General features: G+C 42.3%; 1 protein-coding gene across 2 annotated transcripts in view; it reads left to right on the top strand.

Annotated features, from left to right (window-relative positions):
• The window catches only part of SORBS1 (sorbin and SH3 domain containing 1), a 469,099-nt gene that overhangs the window by 129,397 nt on the left and 313,269 nt on the right, over positions 1-26,433 (top strand). Inside the window, exon 3 of one of the 2 annotated variants that reach the window (XM_040362223.1) lies at positions 23,612-23,784. The exons of the other annotated variant lie outside the window; for it this stretch is intronic. The gene's annotated coding sequence lies outside the window, so the exon portion shown is untranslated. The remainder of the gene's footprint in view (positions 1-23,611; positions 23,785-26,433) is intronic. 2 annotated transcript variants of the gene reach the window in all.

The following is a 26,433-nucleotide window of genomic DNA, read 5'->3' as shown; positions in this document are numbered from 1 at the left end:
ATCAGTATGGAAATATGGGGGAAATTTTGTTCCCTAGGGTCTGTTTTCTAGCTAGGCAACCCTCTGGCGCCTGAAAAGCGCTGCTAAAATGCCACTAAAGCATTGCAAAAACGACCGGTGCTTTAGCAGCACTTTAGTGTGAAAGTGGGCAAAGGGATGGCCTGTAATGCACACTGCCAGTGGTCAGAGGAGGCCTGTAATCGCTGCACAGTGCTGGATGGTGGTCTGAGGAATGGTTTGTAATGCACAGTGCCCTGGATGCTACTGCCAGTGGTCAGAGGAGGCCTGTGTAATGCACAGTGCCCTGGATGCCACTGCCAGTGGTCAGAGGAGGCCTGTGTAATGCACAGTGCTCTGGATGCCACTGCCAGTGGTCAGAGGAGGCCTGTGTAATGCGCACACACAGTGCTCAGGCCTGCTGTAATTGTAATGTACACACTCAGTCTGCTCTGCGCTCTGCTCAGGATGTGGGCGCCTGTCTATTTCATGTCACAGGAGTGGGACAGTCTTTCGGGACTTGGGAGGCCTGGCTGTAATACAGAGTGCTGCTCTGGTCTGTGGCAGTTGTTGTTGTGGTGCACACAGTTGCTTGTTTGATGGGAGTTGAAGCAGGCGGAGCTCCGTGAAAACTGGAAGTTGGTTCACAAGGGTAAATGTCCCTCCTTGACATTTCCGTCCCGTTTTATATTCGTTAATGAAAACTGATTTGATTTTCGGCATAGTTTTTGTCAGTGGACGAAAATGTGCTCTACTTTTCGTTTTTGTTTTAGTCACTGTAAATATTCCACTGACAAACGTTTTCATGGACAAAATTAACACTGGTATTAAAAGCATAAAAAGCTCAGTTCATGCTTTCTGCCCCATGCTTAGGGAATTTGCCAGTTGTCCTATTTTACCCTTATGTATTGGGCTTGTAGGAAAAACTGCTTCTTCACATTTGTGTAAAGGTCAGTAAATACTTTGTCCCTGTCGTTTTGAGTGCCTTTGTGACATGTAGAATGGACGGGGCGAAGTAGAGCATGCTTGGCAGTGGCAACAGAGGACAGTAGAGCATGGTTAGAGATGGCGAGCAGGAATAAGGATTGCAACCTGGCCTTTTCTTTCTTTCTTTTATGGCCGTTGTACAGTGCCTTGAAAAAGTATTCATAACCCTTGAAATTGTCCACATTTTGTCATGTTGCAATCAAAAAGATATTTATTTTATTGGGATTTTATGTGACAGACCAACAGAAAGTGACACATAATTGTGAAGTGAAGAAAAATTATAAATGTTTTTTGAATGTTATTACAAATAAATGTGAGAAAGGTGTAGCGTGCGTATTATTTCACCCCGAGTCAATACTTTGTAGAACCACCTTTCGCTGCAATTGCAGCTGCAAGTCTTTTTGGGTATGTTTCTACCAGCTTTGCACATCTAGAGAGACATTTTTGTGCCCCTTTCACCTCTACACAGGGCAGCACATCAGTGTGCTCTGTCCCCTGCACTACTTCACTCCCCCCCCCCCCCTCGCCAGTAATTTCCTCCTCTGCCCCCTTTTTTCTACCCCCCCCCCACACAGTGTCACTCTCCTCACCCCTCCTTGGCTCCTCCTGAGGTGCCGCCACGGCAAGAATGAGTGGACTGACCTCTATTAAAAATGGCACCATTACGTTACTGCGCATGGGCCGCCCAATCGAGCGTGTATGAGCTTTCCCAAGCTCAGCCGGCTTTGGAACAGCCCAAGCGCAGTTGGGCACTGCTGCAATTGGTAAGCTGCAATATATACACTTTTCTCCACTCCAGAGACTGAAATATTCTGCTTGGCCAAAATTGTATATGTCACCGGAGGGTTAAATATGGTAACTCCAACATTTCATATTCCTGATATGTGCCTGCTGTACCATGTACTTGTATGAAAAAGTACCCTTTTCTTTTTGTATTGCTTCCTTTGACTGACCACTCTAGGCATGAGAGCACAACATGGCCAGTTTTCTGGTTGTGCTGGAAACTCAACCCCCACACCCATTCACTGAGACCAGTGTACTGCTTTTTCTCCTCCAGCAGCATTCTGAACTCTGTATGGAGCAGAGTATGTGATCGTATTTACAATGTTTTGGGCGCTGGTGAGGCTGCATTTGATGGGCGCTGGTGAGGCTGCATTTGATGGGCGCTGGTGAGGCTGCATTTGATGGGCGCTGGTGAGGCTGCATTTGATGGGCGCTGGTGAGGCTGCATTGATGGGCGCTGGTGGGCTGCATTTGATCGGTGCTTCATTAAAAAGGTGAGTATACATGGGCAGGGGAAAGGGGGTGCAGTCAGGGGTGGAGTCAAGGGGGGGTGCAGCAAAATGAGGTTTCGCCTAGGGTGTCAAAAATCCTTGCATCAGCCCTGGGTCTGACTAAAGTGTAGTAAAATCTGTTTACTGTCCAGTGCAGAGAACAGTCCAGTGCAGAGAGCAAAAAGCAGTATTGTACTGTGGCAGCCAATTGGTTTTCAGTTGCCTATAATCACATCATTAGCAGATGTATTGTGGTTGGTTGCTTTACTGATTTCTGAACATTGCCATTCTTTGTGGCATTACTTTATTGAACAAGCCTGCATGATGTTATTACACTTTGCCCATCATAATCCATTTTATTATAAGTATATTTCACTGGAAGAGATTAGAGCAGATGACCTATAGTTAAGGACAGTCTTATTGTTTGATTTCTCTTCTCCCCGCTGGCAGTGTACCGTCGGTAAGCATCAGCTTCTAAATTAGCAACTACAGCTCACTACTTCAGTCTGAATGAAGAGCATTGTGATGTAAGCAAAACAACTAAAATACATTCCTGAGTACTTCTATGCTAAATTGCTATGCCCTGCTGCATGTTTCTGCAATCTGCATTCATTTGCCAAATATTTATTATCTTACATTCCTTACATTAAGGCACAATAAACATTGTAATAAGAGAAAGAAAGGAAGTCGTCAATTACATGAAACCATTGACTAGTAAATTTCTGTGCCTGTATACGTTATCTAGTTTACATTTTTATGAAATACAACAAAGGTAGAAATCTCTCTATGTGCAATCAAGAAATTGAAATACATCTGTCTTTTGCTGTTTGTATTCGCACAAGTAAATGTATTTGTATTATGTTACACCCTCATTGCCATTAACTTTCTTGCATTTTCTATATGGTTTAGAGCAGTTATTCTCAACCACTGAGCCACCACCTCCCTCTGACTGGGCTCTAGCTTCCTATCTGCTGGGCTTACAGAACATCTTCTAGAGCCCACATAAAGCTTCGAAAATCTAACCATGCATCTATAATGTTGTCACGTACCTGATGGGAGACTGAGATGACGAGGTCGGCCTCTCTTGTATCTCCCACCCTGGCACCGCTGGAGATGAAACAGAGGACACCGAGGGACAGGAGGAACACGAGTGCCTGCAGATGAAGACTCCGGCAGCAGGAGCGGAAGGTTCAAGCCGTGATGGGTAGGCACTTCGCTGAAGTAGTGACACTGGACATCAGATGAGGTGTAGGGAGATTTGCAGCAGGAAGTCGCAGGAGCAAGTCGCAGACACACAGGGTTGCCAGGGCGCAACACAGGAAGCAGATGCGGGTCACACAGATAGCCGGGTCAAGAGGTAGGTGGGCAGCGAGGTACCAGGCAGCAGGCTGAAGGAGCGTCAGGTGGGTAGCCAGGATCAGAAACCGGTAGTCAGAGTATAACGGATTCCATGAACAGGGTCAGGGCAAGCCGGGTTCAGCAACAGGAGATCAGCAAGACAACGGCAGGGTTCAGAGTAACAGGGTACCCGCTGAAGAATAGGCATCAGGAAGGATCTTCCTGTCACATGATGAGCCTATGGCTCCCATTTCTTCTACTGGCAAGATTGCCAGTACTTCTTCTATGGCCATTTCTTCTACTGGCAAGATCGCCAGTACTTCTACTACGGACATTTCCCTGATACCACGTCCTTTCCTTACAAATGTGCTAAACAGCGGGTATTTGCCAGTGAGGCATGTCCAATAAAAACCATGATCCCCCCAAACAACCAACCACCACCTGCCGACCCCCTCTACTCGCACACACTGTGATGTCCCATACTATCTAGAATAGAAAACGGAATGAGCACAGAGTGCATGCTGTGTTCTGGGTGACACAACTGTGACCGCTCACACCAGTGTAGGGGGCAGACCCAGGCAGGTAAAAAAAATCTAAACTTGTGCATGGTTAACCACACAGCAGCACCAGCTGTCTTATCATAAATATTCGTGTTTTGTCTGAATGCCTTGAAAAGCACTGTTTGCATTGCTAGGACAAAGACTGTCCGCTTGTGTTATTCTCTCAGTTATATTGAGTAGTGGTGGTATGGTTCAAAGTGCTTGCGTTTTTTTTGTGCAGCTCTTTTAAATAAACTGCAGCAAGACAAACTTTTTAACTATCATGACAATTCAAATCGTTTAATAGAGAGTGAGATAAAAAGATAGAATGAGAACAAGAGATAGACGAAGAATAAACTTAAGAGAAGTATGGGCAAAGCTTATTTGGTCACACTTCCCTTCTGGGTCACAGAAGTGCGCTTACTTTTGCACCCAAAATTAGCCGACAGCTAAAGCCTACTGTCAGTTGATGTCACAAAGCTGCTTCAGGCTCTGGAAGGATCCTGGCCATATTGTCATGTCATGCCATGTTGAATGGGAGTCATGCCATAGAAGTTTTGCCTGGAGATGGACTGAAGTTTAAACTTGGGCAAACTGTTGAAGTGTCACTGAACCCACATCATAAAAAAACTATTAATAAATGTTGCATCACATGCTGTTCATACTCAGTCACTATGAGAATATTTTTCTGTATTCTGAAAAAAACTGGATGATCCTGCTGCTCTCTATTGCCACACTCTGTTCATATCCCCAATTCAGCTGGGGATTTTGCAGCTGTGGGGGCAGCTCTGCACATGCTCAGTTTTCAGTGAGTTTCTATGCTGAGAATTTCGTCCCTATCTCACCTGAGCAACCCATGTGACTATAGAGTTACCCGTGGGCGTATACACAGTGGTGAATGTTAGCCAGCTCCCTCCCTCCCTCCTCCATGTCCACTATCCAGCTAAACGCAATGGGGCAGGATATTGCATGTAGATTGGTGAAGGCTTCACCTCCCTCTTATTCTAAGACACAGCCTGTGACTGGCAGAAATCCGCCAACACCATTTTATTTCCACAGAATAAAAAAGATTTAGCTTCAAATCTATATTTGTATGCCAATTTAAATGGTTTCTTGATATTATATATTTATTTTTACTCTGTATTCCAAAGGCAGTTTTTTTTCTTTTTTTTTTTTTTAACATGTGACCAGCAGCAGAGGACTAGAGAAGTTTCTCCTGTTTCCTTGCAGGCAAGCTGGGAAAGATCTGGGTCATGTGACAGCTGTATATTGATTAGGAAAAAGGTACTGGTTTGTCCATTCACTTGTAAGTCTTCCATCCAGACTAGAGATCAGATTTTTGGTGGCCGTTGAATATCATTTACAGGCATTGCCACCCCGCAGCAAAGTGACTTCATGGTCTTCCCTGAGCTCTGCTTCATAGCGGATTGTAAGAGGCTGATACAGAGCCAATTTCAAGTATATTACATACATGCAAAAAAAATAATACATTTGATGTAGTGTTAAATTCTTCATTCATTTGTGTCTTTTATATGTGCCTGAAATTCAATATAACCAAGTTCCTTGCATGTATCACCTGCACTCTACTGCACTGCTAGGAGTTAAAAAAAAGTTTGGCTCTTCCTACTCATGCTTTAACATTTTATTGTAATGAATTTCTGGAATGTACAGAAGTGATGGGGTGATCTGCTCAGTACATACTGATCTTAACCTACAAGCTCCAAAGCCCTCTTCTTTAAAGCAACTTTCTCTTAAGTGGTTAATATGGATCTGGGCATTAACATATTTTATTTTGTACATTATTCTGACCATGCCATTAAATAACTGGTTTTAATTGATAAATTAAATTGTATGGACTTACTTGGGAGGATCCAGTATTTCCTCCTACCTAGGCCCGATGACCCCAATCCTGGGTAATCCTGAATTCTTTCCTGGAATATCCTCACACAGATTTCTTCAGTGGTCTTCCTGTATTGATTTTTTATTAAGGTCAACGGAATGAGGTGACCGCATGATAATGAGCACTGGGTGGATGTATATATGTCACTGAATATACTTAGAAAAAGAAGAGTATTTGTTTCACAACACGGTGGTGGAAGAATTCTATAGATTTTTTTTCGTTTTATTTTCTACAATATATGGATATTTTATTTGAATTTGTATTGCAAACCTATTTGTGGTTGCAATTGCGCTAAATCATACATTGTGTATGTTGATACGAGAATGTGTATTCCTTTTACTGTAAATTTTCAGACGTGTAATTTTAGTTATGATGATCATCAGCACATTCAAAGACAACCTTTCATGAGTTGACTTCTGTAAGAATTTGAATATTTGTAACATTTAATACCATTAAACTAGATTTCAATTTTTGCATAACCCATTCATGACTGGTTCTCTTTAAGTCAACAGGCCTTCATAAGTTCAAGAAGCAAATTTTCATAGTCGGTGTTTACTTTGGACCAGAAAGAAAGTAGTTTTCATGTGTACTTTTGGAAAGAATCGGCTCTTTCATTTGAGTATTTAAGGTGTAGAACATGACCATGTATGCATAGCAGCGCTGCAACTTGAACTTTTATCAACGTATCTCAAGAGAGCTATTGACTATTGACTTCATCCTTTATAGATGCAGTATTTTCTCCACTGAAAATGTGCCAAGAATATGTATTATGACTGAAACATGGCTTTATGATGGTAGCGCAATTTAAACATTCACATTCATTCATAGGTGTGCCGGAATTTTTAAACCAGATATTTATGTAGCCTTAAAGACTGGCAACTGTATGGTTGGTGAATCTGCATGAGTTATATGTTCTAAAAAATGCAAAAATTCACAGATATACAGTGCCATGAAAAAAATATATACCCCTTGAAAATTGCCACATTTTGTCATGTTACAACCAAAATGTAACTGTATTGTATTGTGATTTTATGTGATAGACTAACACAAATTGGCACATAATTGTGAGGTGGAAGGAAAATTTTATATATATATTGTGTGGTTTGAACACTGTTTTCATATGCAGGCGCTACTTCAGATATTTGTAAATATATATATATATATATATATATATTTACAAATATCTGAAGTAGCGCCTGCATATGAAAACAGTGTTCAAACCACACAAGTGAGGTATCACCGCGATTGTTAGAGCGAGAGAAATAGTTCTAGCCCTAGACCTCCTCTGTAACTCAAAAGATGCTACCTATAGAGTTTTTAAAGCGTGACATATGTTGGGTATCATTTTACTCGGCGTAACATTATCTTTCACAATATATAAAAAAAATGGGCTAACTTTACTGTTGTCTTATTTTTTTATTCAAAAATGTGATTTTTTTCCAAAAAAAGTGCGCTTGTAAGACCGCTGCGCAAATACGGTGTGACAAAAAGTATTGCAATGACCGCCATTTTATTCTCTAGGGTGTTAGAAAAAAATATATATAATGTTTGGAGGTTTTAAGTAATTTTCTAGCCAAAAAAACTGTTTTAATCTTGTAAGCAACAAGTCTGAAAAACAGGCAAAGTCCTTAAGTGGTTAATATTTTGCAAAGAAGAATGGACAAATATTTCACTCGCTAGATGTGCAAAACTGTTAGAGACCTACCCAAAAAGACTTGCAGCTGTAATTACAGCGAAAGGAGGTTCTACAAAGTATTGACTCGGTGGGGCTCAATATAAATGCCTTCTAGGGGTGGAGGTGAAGCATTCTCCTCTACTCAACGATATTCACGTGCAGTTATTTAAATTAAACTATTTCATATTGGCTTGTAGCAACCTTTGCACCATTTCCAGCACCTACGGAAATGTATCTATTCCCACTTGCAGATACATATTTGCATCTCGAGTCTCAGAGTATTAGCTACTATGAATCAAACACTTGGAGACTAAATATTTTGTAGCAGTTTTCTCATCCAGGGTTTCTCCAGAGGTTGCATGAGGTTCCTTAAGCTGTAAACTATTTCTCAATAACCACAGAAGCCAATCATCTTTTTAGCTTTGTGCAAGGTGGGCAGTCTTCCCATTCATTAACAATGTAAGTGGGTTCTATTTACTGCTGACTACCAGTCTAAAGCCTCGTACACACAATCATACTTCCAACCAACTTTTCTCTGGATTTTGGTCCGAAGGTCGTTGGCCGTAAACTTGGGCAACTTCTGCTATTGTTGGCTGATGTTTAACATTTGGTTCTGAGCATGTGTGTTTGTACATCGGATTTTAGTTGGATGGATTTGCGCACACACGATCAGATAAACTGACGTAACTGATTTATTGCCCAACAATTGGTGAGCATGAACAGCCAACATTTGTTGTCGTTAATTCAGCCAATAATTGTATGATGAAGCATACACACGGTCGGATTATCAGACACAACACATCCATCAGACAATTATGGCCATATAGTTGGATTGTGTGTACGAGGCTTAAAGGGGTTGTAAAGGTAAAAAAAAATTCCCTGAATAGCTTCCTTTACCTTAGTGCAGTCCTCCTTCAATTACCTCATCCTTCGATTTTGCTTTTAAAGGTCCTTATTTCTTTGGAGAAATCCTCACTTCCTGTTCTTCTGTCTGTAACTACACACAGCAATGCAAGGCTTTCTCCCTGGTGTGGAGAAAGCCTCCTGAGGGGGGAGGGGGCGAGCAGGCAAGTCAGGACTCTCTACTTTGATAGAGAAAGGATCTGTGTGTTAGTGGGCATCCTGACACTCATGCTCGCCCCCTTCCCCCTCAAGAGGCTTTCTCCATACCAGGGAGAAAGCCTCTCTTTACTGTGTGTAGTTACAGACAGAAGAACAGGAAGTGAGCATTTCTCAGAAGAAATAAGGACATTTAAAAGCAAAATGGAAGGATGAGGTAAGCGAAGGAGGACTGCACTAAGGTAAAGGAAGCTATTTAGGGATTTTTTTTTGATTTTTTTTTTTTACCTTTTCAACCCCTTTAAGGGACCACAACACCAACCACCAATGTGATAAGGCACTTTTCCACTGGCCACCAATGTGAAGAGACATTTCTTTTTTTTAACACCAATGTAAGGGGGACACGATCGTTCATTATTATTATTGATGATTATTTTGTCCTATAGATTAGGGCAGTTTCTAATAATGTGTCTAATACACTAGAACTTTATTTTTTATATCTACAACTTGCTAATTACTCCAATTTATCATGCGCTGTTGATATAATAAAAAGGAATCCTTGGTCTCTGAGAACTAAAAATTATTTAATGGGATTATTTGTGTTGAAAAAGAAAGGTTGAGAGGAGCTATATTATGCCATCTCAGAGCTGGGCTGAGAGGTGGGCAGAGGAGGGCAGCCTTGAGTGCTTCAGCAGGAGGAGATGGGGGCTGGGGGTGGGTGAGGGAAGGACCTGCAACCTATGGTAGGTAGTTCAATAGGAGGTTTCAGGGAAGTGGGGGTGCACTTTGTCCGCTTTTCACCGTGGGTGCTAAATGGTCTTGTTCCAACACCGCCATCCCATGTGCTTTCTATTTTTTGCTCATTTTGGCTTGCAGTACAAAGTCCCAGTTGCTGTCATAGCCTCATCACTTTAATATATTGCATTAAAACTCATGCCCTTTTTCTCTATGGAGTAAATTCTCAGCATTGCTGAATTGTTGACTCTGCTAGAGGTCATAATTTGACCAAATGCTGAATTCTAGGAAGTTTGGGTCCGAGTAAGAAGGATGAGTCTTTTCCTTTCTAGATCTTTATTTAATTCACAAAATAGAAATGAACTCTGATGGGGACAGTGTAGTAACCACTATAGTGAATGTGCGGTTTGTTATTTTATCATGACCTACTAAGTTTCTTTTTGTTCTCTGTAGAAAATGATTTGTTAGCATAATGAATAACCTTACAAATAAAACATAAGCAGGCTATTAACAGTACAGTCCAATTAAAGATGGAAGTATATTTCATTTTGTAATGTTACAGCCAAAAATGTAAATGTATTTTATTAGGATTTTATGTGATCGACCAACACAAAGTGGCACATAATTGTCAAGTAAAAGAAAATAATAAATAGTTTTCTAAATTATTTGCAAATAAACAACTAAAAAGGTGTGACACGCATTTCTATTCAGCCCCCTTTACTCTGGTACCCCTAGCTAAAATCTAGTGGAACCAATTGCCTTCAGAAATCACCTAATTAGTCAATAGAGTCTACCCGCCCCAGTGTGAAAGGGGTCTAAAGTCAATCACGAGGATTGAGTCAAACAGTGTCAGCTTTCATCTATTAGGGATTCCACTGGTGTGATGTTTGTGCCATAGCTCTTGCTCTGTTCCCCCTATACTGTAGAGTTTTGGGTGTTCAGTTGAACTTTGTTGCTTCCACTCCTATCCTTTCCTGATAAAAAACAAACAAAAATCCAGCAGGGAGAGTGGAGTTTCCTTTGTATGGACTGCAGCAAATGTGCTCAAAGGGATCGCAAGCCTATATATCACATGATGTGGGTCCCTGAGGGGTATAGTTAATTTATTTGGCATCTACCAAAAAAAAAAGCTGAAAGATTTTGGGTGACTTGATCCTTTAAAGCTAAACTCCAGGCAAATTGCCAAATACATAAATTTAATACTTATGTGCAATCCATTTTAGCATCCAAAAGAATTTTGTATTTTCTATATATTCAGTCCTAAGATTTACACAGCTCTGCCACCCAACACAGGCGTGTCTGGCGAACCCGGGAGACTTAATGTTTCACTTCTGCAATTAAAGGTTCCCTTTTACCAACATGTTACATATAATTCACCTGTATTTAGGGTGTAAAATGTTGGTAATCATCAGCCTCCTCACCCCCAGAGTCCCTTCCCCTGTACAAGCAGGTGGGGGGGGGGGGGGGTTCTTCTCCCTGCAACTGCTGTCAGATTTAAACTTGGTATGGCTGTGCAGGGCTTCGTCCACAAAGCCACATCCTTCATTCACAGCAATCTGTAAATGCATAAACTAGAAGTCCCTTCGTCCACCACGGCAGATGGACTTGGTCCTGCAGCTCAGTACTTGTCTACCCTACAGAGATATGGACAGAGCTCTAGGCAGTGTCTGCAGTAATGTGCTATTGCACTCATGATCCACTGATCGCAGATACAATGCTCTTCAGGCTCCTGTGTAAAAAATTAATTAATGCACCTATTTATAACTGCAAAATCCTGTGCATTTATTTAATATTTTTTTTTTTACCAAAGCTAAACTTATGCCTAGTACACCTGACCGTTTTTTCCATCTGATAAAAAAAACAACGGTTTTCCCGACAGAATTCCTCTCCGCCTGCCTTGCATACACATGCTCAGACAAAAGTCTGCCCGTCCAAAGCGTAGTGGCGTACAGCACGTACGACGGCACTATAAAGGGGAAGTTCCATTCCAATGGCGCCACCTTTGGGCTTCTTTGCTGATCCTCATGTTAGTAAAAGTTTGGTGAGAGACGTTTCACGCTTTTAAGCGTTTTGCAGCATGACGAATGTGATATCTCCATTACGAATGCTAGTTTTACCAGAAAGAGCGCTCAGGTCTCATACTTGATTCTGAACCTGCGCGTTTATTTGCCCGTCGGAAAACCATACAGCCGAACAGCTTTCCCGCCAGGATTTTTTCCTGACAGGAAAAAAGAGATCCTGCTCTCCTTTCTTTTTTTTTTTTTTTGTCCGGCAGTTTTCCCTTTGGAAAAACTACGATGGAGCATACAAACGGCCGAGATTCCCGACGAAAAGCTCTCATAGCAGTTTTCCCGTTGTGTGTATGAGGCATTAGTGTTTAAGTAACACTTACAGATATTGTCCCTCTCCCAGCCTGTGATTGGACAGTAAAAGGAATAGCAGCAGACTGACAAACTCCTCTCTGTCAAGTCTGCTATTTCCTCCAGTCTGCATGTCTGTTGTTGGCGCATGAGCCCTGTAGGACAACTGATGGCTCCTTTTTTTATGCTTTCTTTCTTGCTCCTAGACTTGGATCCACTACATATGGGATTGTGAGAGGCTTATACAAAATCAATTTCAGTTATGTATATTGCTCGCATTTAAAACAAATACATGAAATTATGTATTATTAAATGCAGAGTTGTATACATTTGTAACCTCCTATATTTGTCCAGATGTTCAGCTTTAAAATAGTTTAGCCTTCCAATGAAGCACGAGTGATATCTCCTACCTAGGCATCATGATGCCCTCCAAGTTGTCGGATCTCTATTCTCTAAATGATGGCCCCTTACTGGCCAGTATTAGAAAGCCTGGGGTTCACCCTTTCTACCATGGTTTAGAAATGCCTGGGGTTCACCCTCTCTACCATGGTTTGGTCGTATAAACACACTTAAATGGGCACCATCCCTAAATTACTTTATTTCAGATAGACCCCATTACTGTTCCTAAATGCTTTTTTACCTTGTGGAAAAATTCCCTTGGTCTTTGTACGCAAATCCACACTGTGGAGCATCTAAATGCACACAAAGCACTAAACAAATTCCTTCATGTTTAAAAGCATGTTTGTATCAAGCTCTTTGCTACAAGGAATTGTGAAGTACTTCACTATCACCAGGTAGAATCAGAAACGATGCTGCTTCAAGCTGGAGTCTCAAGCGTCTGTCCTTGGAGCACAGACCCTTGGGCTTTTTATTCATCGGAAACAAAAGAATGACAAACAGGAAGTGATTGCCACAATAGCCAATCGCTTCCTCAATACAAAATGACATCACAGCAAATTACAAAGCGTAAAGGGGAGGGAACTCGCAGGAGTAGAAGTGGGAGGAAGTGCACATGCCCCATCCACTTGATGCATGTACACTGCTTCCCCCGCCCAACCATTGTGCATGCACATCCACAATCTTAGTCAGCATGGAGCCCACTCAATACTGTTCAAAGTAAACAGTATCTAGTAAGATCATTCTACTTGTTCTTACAGGCTTGAGACAATCTGCAAGGACATTGCTACTGCTGTTGCCAATATACGGTACAAGTACACCGGTAGGGCAGATATCAATGTCCGCTTATAAAAACAGATATTTATCCAAAAGGGGATAGCGAAGTCCGCAAGAAAGATATAATGGGTTTCTCTCGTTATACAGACTTTGCTTCTCTAATGTGCATAGCCATTTGAAGGCAAGAAGTCCAGCGCATTGCGCTTGATACCTACAAACCAACAAATGCCCACACACACAGAGAACACGTCTCAAATCCCATAAGGTTTTCATACTGACCTGATTCAACCCAAGTGCGCTCTGCTAGAGCGCTCCTCAATTAAGCATCAGAGACAGATGACAATCTATAAAACACACATCCTAGCATAAAATATCCACCTAAATCTTTTATATAATAAAATTTCCACAACAACCTCTTTGCGATCCATGTCTATACGCTTTATCTGGCATCAAAGCCTTTCACGCATTCACTATATATTGCTTACTTTTCCCAAGCTCCAGGGAGGAGTAGGGTTACCTGATTTTAAGCTTTACCACAAGGCAGCACTTTAAGCTCGGATGCTAGAATGGTTTCCTTGTGCCTTCACTAAAACCTCCAATATGGTTAAACAAGACCTATCAGCATCTGACCTATGGGCCCTTCTATGGGGCCATGGACGGAAACTAGAGGCATTCTTCTTCTTGGCCCATGACCGTCGCTGCTCTCCATCTCTGGTATAAGAGGGGAATGTCCTTTTCTGTCCACTGACCCTTATCCCCTCACATCGTTATTTGATCACCCAGCTTTGCCCCAGGGAATGGGTTCCTCTGTAGTGGGCCCGTTTGTGCGATCCTCTTGGCCTGTAGCTAATTCCCATGTATGCTCCAACTCGGTTGCCCCTAATATCCCTGAGGGACAGGGTAATTTTCTCACTGAACTCAGACTATCCATGTTCTGCTCTTCCTCTCAGATTCATAGACCTTTTACTGGCTATGAACCATCGTGCTCTCTCTTTAAGAAATGCCTAGACATTTACTCTCCTCCATCTAAAAGTTGTTACATGCCTTACTACATGATCAACTCTCACTGTACACCAGGAGGTGGTTCATGGACTTGGGGAAGGAGCTTACTATGGTTAACTGGCAAAAACATTTTCATTTTACTCCTATAATTTTTCTTAAGTCTTATCCATATGGTACAGGGAGCTTCAATCCCCCACACAATTTTCCCATCCGCTCCCCCTACCTGTTGGCAATGTGGATCAGCTGAGGAAATCTATCTCCACATTTGGGATTGTAATATCACTCAACCCTTTTGGGTCCAGGTTTTCTCCATACACTAGGCCCTGTATAATCAATCTCTGAAATGGTGCTTCTCTCCATGCTCCGAGGCTCAGTTGCATCTCAGAGGCGTAATTTGTAGCATTTTTTTCCTGTCGGCAACTAGATCCACTTATTCTGGAGAACAACCATTACCCTCCCCCCCCCCCCCCCCCTGTCCATGTGGGATGAAAATGACATCATGCGCATGGAAGAGATGTTGGCTTTAGATAATGATACTTTCGAATTTTCAAGTTTAAGGTTCTTTGGCTTATCTTGATAGATTTTTCTACTTTTGAAATAATTAAAAAACATGTTACTACCCGGTAACTGAGATGACAATGTTCCGTGATCACTCCCTATAGACATACCCTGTCAGCCTCTCCCAACCCCCCTATCCCCCCTTTTTTCTTTCTTCCTTTTCTTCCCGATGGTATTGGGATCTATCACCTTCTACTTTTTTCCTTTCCCCCTTCTCTTTCTTGTTCGTTTTTTTTTTTATCTTTTTGTCCTCTTCTGATATATTTGAAGGTCTGCACGCTTGGCCCTTGGTTTTCCTACATCTGATTGTTTTTATACTCTCTTTAGTTTTTGGTTTATCACTCGGTTGTACGTGATTTCGGTTTTTCTACTTCTGTTATATAAATTGTACAAATGTTGTATATAAGATAGATAAGAGGATCTTCCTCTATTGCTCTAATTTTTATCTATTTTTTGTTTTTTGTGCAATAAAAATATATTTACCTCTAAAATAATTCAGCCAGTCATTGCCAATCTACCTGCTAAAAGGATCTGCTATTTTTCTTGGATAATCCCCCCCAATTTCAAAATCCTTCTTGCTACTGAGATCTATACTTTGTAATAGACCCTGAACCTAAGGCCCCATACACACGAGAGAATTTATCCGCGGATACGGTCCAGCGGACCGTTTCCACGGATAAATCCTCTCAAAGATTTCCGCAGATTTCGATGCGATGGAGTGTACACACCATCGCATTGAAATCCGCGCGGAAATCCTCTGGCGATGACGTGTCGCGCCGTCGCCGCGATTATGACGCGGCGACGGGCGTGACGCTGTCATATAAGGAATTCCACGCATGCGTCAAATCATTACGACGCGTGCGGGGAATCCCTTTGGACGGATGGATCCGGTAAGTCTGTACAGACGAGCGGATCCATCCGTTGGAATGGATTCCAGCAGATGGATTTGTTGTGCATCTCAGCAAATATCCGATCTGCTGGAATCCATCCCAGAGGAGATTTCTCCGCGGAAACAGATCCGCTGGCGTGTACACACCATAGGATCTATCCGCAGAAACCCATTTGCTGGGATTTATCTGCGGATGGATTCTATCGTGTGTACGGGGCCTAAGTCTACAAAAATGTGTTCTCTGGTTCCTCTCTGTACTACCATTTGTCATTCTTCAGTAGCTCAAGACATAAGTGTGTAACAAGAAGCTTAAAGTGGACCTTCAGTAATTTTTTCATCTTTCTATCTATTACATTTTCTGCCCTTTTTTTAACTTTAGGATAGTCATTTATTTTTTGCCAGAAAATGCCTTAACGGCACACTTTCTGTTTCTTGTCTGGTAAAAAGCCTAGACTTATGACATCATGCATGATACACTCACTCGCTCTCTCTCTCTCTCTCTCTCTCTCTCTCTCTCTCTCTCTCGTGAGAGTTTGCCAGGAGGGGGTGAGTCCTAAGAGGGCCAATGAGAGTTGCAGAGCTGGAGGTGTGTATCTGTGTAAATCCAGGAAGTGAACAGGCAGCAGCTTCAGCTGTCCACAGTTGAAATGGTTGCAGCCATACTTGGTGGAGGGAGCTTTCTGCAGCATATTTGGCAAGTACAAAATCAAAGTATATATAATAAAATATGCAAAGTGGTTGGAGGGAAGCTTCAGAATTGCAAAGATGTTTTTATTACAAATTATGTGAGCAGACTGCAGTTCCTCTCTAAAGTCATACAAAGTCTTATGAAATTCCTGCAGAATTTGCTTTTGTAGAACTAATGCCTAATGCACACAGTAGGAATATCAGACAAATGATCGTGTTTTTTTTTTTGCATGCTAGTCTCATATCGAAAACCAACACAACATAATACAACTTTGGAAGTGATGTAAGGTTTTGTATTGTATTGTAATATATTCTTTCATTTCCGAGCATGCAAAGTCTTGGTCAAATTATTTTTTTTCATAAAAACACTACACTAATTACACAAATTGTTCATTCTGGTATCTTACAAGATTTAAATTTTTATTTTTTTTCGATCCTTCGGGTATTTTTACATGAACTGTCGTGATCCGCTCTTGAAAGCTGTGTACTAACGATAAGAGTATCAGACTATTGTTCCGAAAGTGGTATTTTCCGTCCGATCTTCTCATGGTTTATAATAGGCATTAGATTAAAGGGTCAGTTGAGGGAATTTAAAGTAGAACTTAAGCCAAAACTTTATTTCTTTTTAGATAGAGTAAAGGAGGGTTTTTTTTTTTTTTTTTTTTGCCCTTCGTGCCCCATTGGCACGATTTCAACTCACTTCCTGTCCCATAGCCACATCAGGAAGTGAGAGGGAATAATTAAAACATAGGTAAATAGCTGGTTGTCACTAGGATCCCCAGAATTGATGTCTCCATAGGAAGATTTCACCTCCTATTCCTTTTTCTGACAACAATTCAAAATTTGGGATTTTCTTTCCCTTTCACTCTCAGTAATAATTATCACTAGTGAATTCCACTAACACGTATTCTAAATTCCCTTCACTGTATTCAAAAACCCCAAAAAACACCACATTTGTGGTGTTTGCTGGAAAACTTCAGCATTCCTCTTATTCAACGTGCCTGCTGGGCACAATTAATACTAAATAATAATACATAAAGTACCCAAGCAGACATATGGTTGTAAAGGCAGAAGGTAAAAAAATCACCTGCATGTAGCTCCCCCAAAACGCATATCTGAGACCCATCTCAATTCAGCGATCTGCACAAGAGCTAAGGCTCACTCCATTCTCATTGGATCAGACACAGCAGCGCTGTGTCAATTACAGCCACTGACAAGTGGGTGGAGTCCCGCTTTGTGTGTCCTATGGACACAAAAATGTCGAACCTTTGCAATCACTCCTCCGCCCCCTATTGCTTACCTGAGCCCTGTCTCGATCCCACAATGTTGCATGAGAGCCTCATCTGTCTGGTGACTCTCCCTCCTCATTGGCTGAGACAACAGTCAATCAAAGTCAGTGAGCCAATGAGGAGAGAGAGGGGGTGGGGCCAAGCTTTGGCTCTGTGTATGAATGGACACACAGAGCAGCAGCTTGGCTGCCCCCTTAGTAATCTGCTTGCTGTGGGGGCACTCAGCAGGAGGAAGAGGCCAGGAGTGCCGGCGAGGGACTCGAGTGGAGGATCTGCCCACTGCACAGAGCAGGTAGGTATGACATGTTTGTTGTTTTTAAACAAAAAAAATAAAAAACAAGACTTTAAGATCACTTTAAGGTAACAATGTATTCCAATTGCTGCACACAACCCCCCCCCCCTCCTCCCCCAAACACTTACCTGAGTCCTGCATCCATCCAGTGCTGTATCGGGCTGCAGGTCTTCGCCTCTGCCTTTCTCTAATTACAGAACATTTGTGCAGTTGCATAAGTCATTGGCTCCTGCTACTGTCAGTCCAATCCTGTGAGCAGGGAGCTAGGGGGCAGGGTCAAACAGGGCTGTGTGTGCCTATGGACACACAATGCAGATCTCCGGCATGAGCCCTTACATCTGCCCCCATAGGAAGCAGCTTGCTATGATGCCAGACACAGAAGTGGAAGGGCCTAAGATCCCCAGCCGGGGACCCCAGAGGAGGAGGAGGAGGAGGTTCAGAGCTGCTCTGTGTAAGAACCATTGCACAGAGCAGATACATATCGCATGTTTGAAAGTTTAAATGCCTTTAGAAACTCTTTAATTTCAGCCTGTCACAAACCGGGTCAGTTTTATTGGACTTATAAGGAAATTATTACATTGTTCGGGGAAGGTATGCTCTGCTTATGCATTTTTTCACCATATGCCCAGGTTGATGTGCCAAGGCTTGTGATAGGTATACTTTAAAAGCCATTACCTCTCTTCCTCTTACTGTAAGAAAATATGTAGGCGTTGTTAATGCAGGCATAAAAATTACCAGGAACTCAGGAGCTGGAAAGATAATGACAAGATAAAAAACACAGCTAAAACTGTTTGTGTAAACTGTGCTTTATCATGACCCTGCTAAGGGATGTTTGCACAAATTGCCTTTGGATCATCTGCATCTTGTATTACATAGTGTTTTTAGTTTATTCCTAAGGTGTATGCTTGTTTTCTTAAGGGTGTATAAAATAGTGCTAACACAGGACAGTTTATGACACAAAAACAAATGCAGAAAAAGTAATTTATTTAAAAATAACCCTAGGAGCTATTTAAAGCCTGTTATACCCCTAAAAATAACCATTATTTTGCCTTTACAATTAAAGTGATATTACTTTTTTTAAATAACAATCATGTGATACTTGCCTCCACTGTGCAGCTCGTTTTTTTCACAGAGTGCCCCCAAGCGCCGTTTTCTGGGGTCCCTCGGCAGCTCTCTTGGCTCCTCCCCGCAATAGCTAACCCCCTCTGGGAAGCTCTCTCCCGAGGGGGTTACCTTGCGGGCGTGCTCCCGTGTCATATACTCACGTCCATACTCATCGAGTGTATGACCTCGGTCCCGACTCCCACGTCATTGGATTTGACATTGGTCATTGACAGCAGCGCAAGCTAATGGATGCACAGCTATCAATCTATCCAATGAAGAGCCGAGAAGCCCGGGCACAGATTGAGCGCGTTCGACGCAGAACTTTCCAGGGCTCAGGTAAGTAAAACGAGGGGGGGCTGGGGGGCCGGTAATCGTCAGATGTTTTTTCACCTTAAAGGAACACTAAAGGCAAACTTGTTTGTTATTTAAAAAAAAAAAAATGTTATACTTACCTCCACTGTGCAGCTCGTTTTGCACAGAGTGTCTCCTAACCCTGTCTTCTGGGGTCCCTCGGTGGCTGTCTGGGCTCCTCCTCGCAAAAGCTTTCCACCTTCATGCGAGCACTCATGGTGAAAAGCTTTTGCGAGCGCGCTCCCGTGATACAGCGGCGGGCATAGCCGCCGACTCTATCACTCGGCCCGGTGCGCCCCGTCATCCGCTGTGATTGACAGCAGCGCCAGCCAATGGCTGCATTGTTGGTGTCCCTGGCAGCAATATTAACCCTCAGTATTAGTGTCAGTGGCATCAGTTTTAACCTACAGCATGTGTCAGGGCCTGGACTAACCCCCAACAGTTGTCACGGCCAACAATAACCCCCCAGCATGTGTCAGGGCCAGCAATGGTAACCCCGGCAATAAACCCTAGCAAGTGTCAAGGCACGCAGTAAACCCCATAAAGTGTCGGAGAAAGCAAAAAAAACCTCAGCACAAGAAAACTCCTCAATCATAGGTGTTAGTAAGGTGGTAAAGGGTATAGTAACAAACTGGCTACAGCCAGAGAATAAAAACTGTAACACACCTGATGTAACAGACTGTTCTGAAAAATACACAGGATAGCCAAGCCAGAAGTCAGAAACTATCTGATGCTGCTTCTCCTTTGTGACAAAATCTGAAGAGAAGCAAAAATTCTTCATAGAGCGAATATCAATCCACTGGTGGCAGACAGACCCCAGGTGCTAGAACTATAGACTGTGCTGGAGAATGTTACTCCGTGAACCACACAGATAAGTCCCTGACTTCCCTTTTGTCAATCCCACCACTGCTAGGATTCTAGAAAAAAAAAAGAATTGTAGACTCTGACTATGGCAGCTGCTGATGCAGGTGCCAGGAGAAATTTTAAAGGGTGTTATAGCACACCCAAGCACCCCCCACCCCCCTGGCACCGCCACTGCCTGAGATAGTTAGCAGTGCTACCCCTTGTGGTGGTCTCTGTTTTCTGTATGACTACAAGTAAAATATGTAGTTCTTTAACTGGACTAAGCAGTACCAAGCCATTGCTCTGTCACTACCATAAATAGCAAACATTAGACATGCCAACATCACATCAGCTTATTCTTATTTAATTTCCAGGACCAGGAGACATTAGGGCTGCTCATTTATGGCTTTATTTTGAATTTCTACACTAACGGCACTGGATATGTTTAACGTTTTCTTACTTCGCCCCAGTGTGACAAGAAAAACTATTGGTTTTGTTCCTCGTGGAAATAATGCTACACAACATAAGTGTAAGGTTCTCCAAAAATTTTACTGACATTTAAAGCGGTATTAAATCCAAAACCAAAACATTTTATATGCCAATCATTAGATGTGTTGGCTGCAATAGTTTGGGATTTTTTTTAGGCTTTTTTCTTCTATTTTCACCTGGTGATCGAATTAAGAATCACAGGGGCATATGTGGAGAGCAGTTACAGCAACATTTTTTTTTTGGGGGGGGGGGGGGGGGGGGGGGGGGTGATAAAGGTTTTATATGAATAAATAGAAGCTAATCATTGTAAGCACCCATCACGCTGCTAAATGGTTTGTCTTAACACTCTAACTGCCATTTTTGAGGGAGAGCTTGTTCTGTTGAAAAACGGACATACTGGCTAGATTATCAGATGAAAATAAAGAAAAGAGAGCCTAAAAAGTAATGTAGCAATCTAAGAATTGGTAAACTGCAATATAATTAATGTTTGGATTTAATATCACTTTATTAAACAGTTTTAAGTACTGAAAGTTTGCTTTCACACACAGTCCAGTTGCAAGATTCCTCTCTCATCTGCCCAAAAAAAGACTGGTGCTTTCATCAGGGCTGCCATCAGGAGGGTACAGGCATTAAACCTGTAAGGGGCCCGGGCCCCCCGCCCTTTTTATTTTTTTTATTTTTTTTATTTAAAAAAAAAAATTGTCTGACTTTAGCAACTCGCAGCAGGAGCAAGCAAGAAGACTTGACTTGACTTTGTTTTGTTCGTCAGCACCAACCCCCCCCCCCCCCCCGTCCCGCTTATCATCTAATGGCAGGAGAGAGAAGAGTAGAGATTACACTTCCGTTGCCACAACCCCCCCACTTATCTCGCGGCAGGAGAGAGGAGGCCCCCCCCCCGTTTCTCTGCTCTGCTCCAGGGGGGCCCTACCTAAAGCTGTGTAAGGGGCCCCAAAATTTGTGATGGCTGCCCTGGCTTTCATCACTCACTTTTTAATTTCTACTGGAGTCAAATTGGGTAAAGTCACTGCTCAATGCTTTTAATAAGAAATCTGCCTGTATATGACGGCCCTTGGGCTGCTATCAGATGGTAGAAACTAATTGCCAGAGGAGGATGCATGTCTGTCTCTGGTCAGAACAGTACTGAATCTTGACCCCTAGCAATGGGAGCGACATCTTGCTGCCTGAGAAGGAATAGGCATCCATTGGCAATTTTAAAAGATATCACCAGCAGCAGGATTGCTAGCAGAAAAGTTGCCCATCTGAGTGCCCACAGATATAGATAAACGACCTCCTTTGGGCCCCTGTGATAGCTTGTGTGGGAGTTAAACCGCCATCTGGACCAAAGATGCAATGAATTTCACCCTTGTCTTTCTATGTTGTCCTATCTATATTATGGTTATTACTACAATTCTTTCAAACAGAAACACAAGCATGTATAACATTATGCTTATGATTCCGGTTTGCATGACATGCAATCCTCCCCAACCACCATCTTCTCCCCTTCGTCTACCACCCTTTCTGACCACCAACCTCCTGAAGATGGTGAACCCGAGTAGAGATATCCATGGGCCACAGTAACTCCAGCATACTGTCTGTTGTCTCCTGCACATCCACAGCAATGTGGGCTACATAAGCTGGTTCATTGATAGCTTTTGGTCATTTTGAGATTGAATGCTTAGATCATTCAGAGTTTAGTGCAGGTGTCGACACTTTTTTGACCTGCTTTAGCGGCTTTTGCATTCCCATAAGCTTGTATGGGCAGAGAAGTGTGAAGCAAACAAGCCTTTTGACACTGGCCCTAAATCTGGTGGCTTTCTGGTGGGAATTTTTAATTTTACAAATAAAAAAGCAGACCCATCAATAAAAGCAAATCTCATGATGTCCCAATATCCATATCATTATAAACCGTGGGAGCAATATTATTATTAATTTTTAGGTACTTGTATAGCGCTGTCAAATTGGCAGCGCTTTACATATACAATGTACATTCACATCAGTCCCTACCCTCAAGGAGCTTGCAATCTAAGGTCCCTAACTCACATTCATATACTTGGGCCAATTTAGGCAGAAGCCAATTAACCTACCAGCATGTCTTTGGAGTGTGGGAGGAAACCCGAGTACCCGGAGGAAACCCATGCAGGCTCAGGGAGAATATGCAAACTCCAGGCAGGTAGTGTCGTGGTCAGGATTCTAACCAGCAACCCTTTTTACTGCTAGGTGAGCGTGCTACTCAATACACCACTGTGCTGCCCATAATATTATGTATAGGAATTTACCTTTTATACCTGGCTCCAGGGAGAGTATCTGTGTGGTACGACTTTTTGCAAGTTAAGGTGGTCATAGAGTGATCACAATTTGTCCATTTCATCAGGGACCAGACACATTTTGATTCGTATGTGGTCACTGCACTTGAACAGAAGTCGATCTACTAATAGACTTCTGTTCAACTGTCCTGTTGGAGAAAAGCCGCTTGATCAGCAGCTGCAGCCAATGGCTGTAGTGCTGGTCTGTGTATTCTGACAGCAGGGAAGTCTCACTGCTGTCAGAATATAATATTGCAGTGTGGAGGATTCCACAATCTGTCTCAAATGTGTGGAAGGGGGAATCGGTTCAGGTTTTTTTCTTTCAGCCCACTGAACGAAAAGACCTGAACCAATCTGAACACAAGGTATTTGATGTGAAGTTACAGTTGGGCAGGCTAGGATTTATTTTTATGTTCCATTGCTGTGAACAGGCTGCTTAGGTTGTTAAATGGTGGAAATACTCTTTGCTTTTCTGATGCTGAAAACACAATAAAGCTGGTTGTAGCCACTTTAAACCTGACATGACTCTGTGGACTCTCTACCTGCAAAAAAATCTCCCTTTAAGGCTATGTGCCCCAAGAGACAGCAAAAGCAGGGCTGCAGTTATTACAATGTGTAAAGAAAACACTTTAATATGAGGCTGGTGTGGAGCTTTTGCCATGGAACAATATTATATATAGTTACATTTTGATCATGCCGTTATAGTCAATATTTCGCCAGAATGTAAGTTATACAATAAAAAAAAATCAATAATTCTTGTCCTGCAGGAACTCTGTTTACATTGACGTGAGTTGTAAGCAGGATCACCCTGAATCCATTGATAAACAGCTCACAGTCTTGCGGCACACAAGTAATTGAACAAGACTTGTACTTTTACTGAAAATAATGCTTTGATGAGTTTCCTCGGAGAGCAATTCCAGCATACACATAAAACACAAAGGTAGGTCATTTTGGTAGGTAGAACGCATCGGCCATATTGTATTAGATTTTTCTATGGATTAAAGGCTAAATTTCCATCATTGCATCTGTAAATATATCGGTCCCTGAATACCTTGCACTCTACTTTAAACCAAAGATTAAATAGTCTTGCTGCTCCTCAATACTTTGAAGTATTGTTCTTTATGTTCTTCACATAAAGCTTTGTTCTTTTGACATTTTGCAGTGCAAGTAATTAAACTTTTTTGTTGTTGCCAGAGTCCTTTCTTTTTTTTTTTTTACAAGTATTTTAAATACTGTTGGTAATCTACTAACTACTAATGCTATGCACCAAGAAAATTAACAAACTTCTGGGAATATAGTGATTTATATTCTTTATTTTTGTTCAGTACTTAAACATAAAGGGCCAGATTCTCAGTGGAGATACGATGGCGTATCTCTGAGTTGCGCCGTCTTATCAATGTGCCTCATTCATAGAATCAGTTACGCATAGATTTCCCTTAGGTTCGACAGGCGTAAGTCTCTTACGCCGTCGGATCGTAACTGCATATTTACGCTGGCCGCTAGGGGCGTGTACGCTGATTTACGCGTCCAAATATGTAAATAAATTTGATACGCAAATTCACGAACGTACGCCCGGCCGACGCAGTACAGTTACGCCGTTTACGTTAGACTTTTCCCGGCGTATAGTTAACCCTGCTATATGGTGGCGTAAGTGCGGCATACCAATGATAAGTATGGCCATCGTTCCCGCATCGAAATTTGAAAAAGTTGCATCGTTTGCGTAAGTCGTCCGTGAATGGGGCTGGACGTCATTTACATTCACGTCGAAACCAATGATGTCCTTGCGGCGTATTAGGAGCAATGCACACTGGGAAATTCCACGGACGGCGCATGCGGCGTTCGGGAAAAACGTCAATCACGTCCGGTCACAGAACATTAACATAAAACACGCCCCCCTGTCCCACATCTGAATTAGGCGGGCTTACGCCACGCCGCCGCAACTTACGGAGCAAGTGCTTTGAGAATACTGCACTTGCCCGTCTAAGTTGCGGAGTCGTAACGTAAATCGGATACGTTACGCCGCCGCAAATATACGCGGATCTACGTGAATCTACCCCAAAGTTTTTTTGTATTTTTTTAGTCCTGTATTTGAGTTTTGTATTAGAGCAGTGGTTCTTAACCTTGTTGGAGGTACTGAACCCCACCAGTTTCATATGCGCATTCACCGAACCCTTCTTAATTAGAAAAATAAAATATGATTTTTTCAAATTCAAAACATAGGTATATATTTAGGTATATATTTATACATGGGTGCACAAAATTAACAAAACCATTAAGAACAAAGAACAAAACCATTAAAACATGATTTTCACACAAAAACAAAAACATAATAATGACTTCTGCTGTTGTCTTTCAGAGACCAGTTCAGAATTGCGCGGCTTTACCTTGGCAAGTGCCACTCTCATGTCATTTTCGCAACAAAGTCTGTTCCTTTTCTTAGTTTTTATGTCCAGCATTCTCAAAGGATTGCTCGCAAAGATATGTTGTAACAAACGGTATGAAAATCTCCAGAGCTTTCTTAGCAATAACAGGGTACGTTACCATTAAATATTAAGAAACCTAAGACTACTGGGCGCGCCAAATTCCCTGCAGCACAGATAGGCCAAGCGATGTTGCGTGATCACCTGCAGCCAATGATGGACAAGCGGGGCGTGTCTTCACGAATCATATGAAGCGGGTGTGTGTCTTGACCTCCGCCGACCCCACGAGACTGCCTCACCAAACCCCTGTGGTTCGATCGAACCCAGGTTAAGAACCACTGTATTAGAGTATCTCATATTTACTTACTTCAGCCAGAGCACTAGGCCCCTTTTTGTCACATTCACCATGCTAACCTTTAACTGCTTTGCTGAAAAATGCTAAATAGTGGAGGCTAAAATTGCCCATACAGATGGCTCAGAGAGACTTTTCCCCCAGGCTGCTACAGTGATGAAAATAAGTATTTGAACACCCTGCTATTTTGCAAGTTCTCCCACTTGGAAATCATGGAGGGGTCTGAAATTGTTATCGTAGGTACATGTCCACTGTGAGAGACATAATCAAAAAAAAAAATCCAGAAATCACAATGTATGATTTTTTTAACTATTTATTTGTATGATACAGCTGCAAATAAGTATTTGAACACCTAAGAAAATCAATGTTAATATTTGGTACCGTAGCCTTTGTTTGCAATTACAGAGGTCAAACGTTTCTTGTAGTTTTTCACCAGGTTTGCACACACTGGAGGAGGGATTTTGGCCCACTCCTCCACACATATCTTCTCTAGATCAGTCAGGTTTCTGGGCTGTCGCTGAGAAACACGGAGTTTGAGCTCCCTCCAAAGATTCTCTATTGGGTTTAGGTCTGAAGACTGGCTAGGCCACGCCAGAACCTTGATATGCTTCTTACAGAGCCACTCCTTGGTTATCCTGGCTGTGTGCTTCGGGTCATTGTCATGTTGGAAGACCCAGCCTCGACCCATCTTCAAAGCTCTAACTGAGGGAAGGAGGTTGTTGCCCAAAATCTCGCAATACATGGCCCCGGTCATCCTCTCCTTAATACAGTGCAGTCGCCCTGTCCCATGTGCAGAAAAACACCCCCAAAGCATGAT

Source organism: Rana temporaria, chromosome 8, assembly GCF_905171775.1.
Source record: "Rana temporaria chromosome 8, aRanTem1.1, whole genome shotgun sequence".
NCBI classification, from domain to species: domain Eukaryota; kingdom Metazoa; phylum Chordata; class Amphibia; order Anura; family Ranidae; genus Rana; species Rana temporaria.
This window is presented reverse-complemented; position numbering and strand designations above follow the sequence as displayed.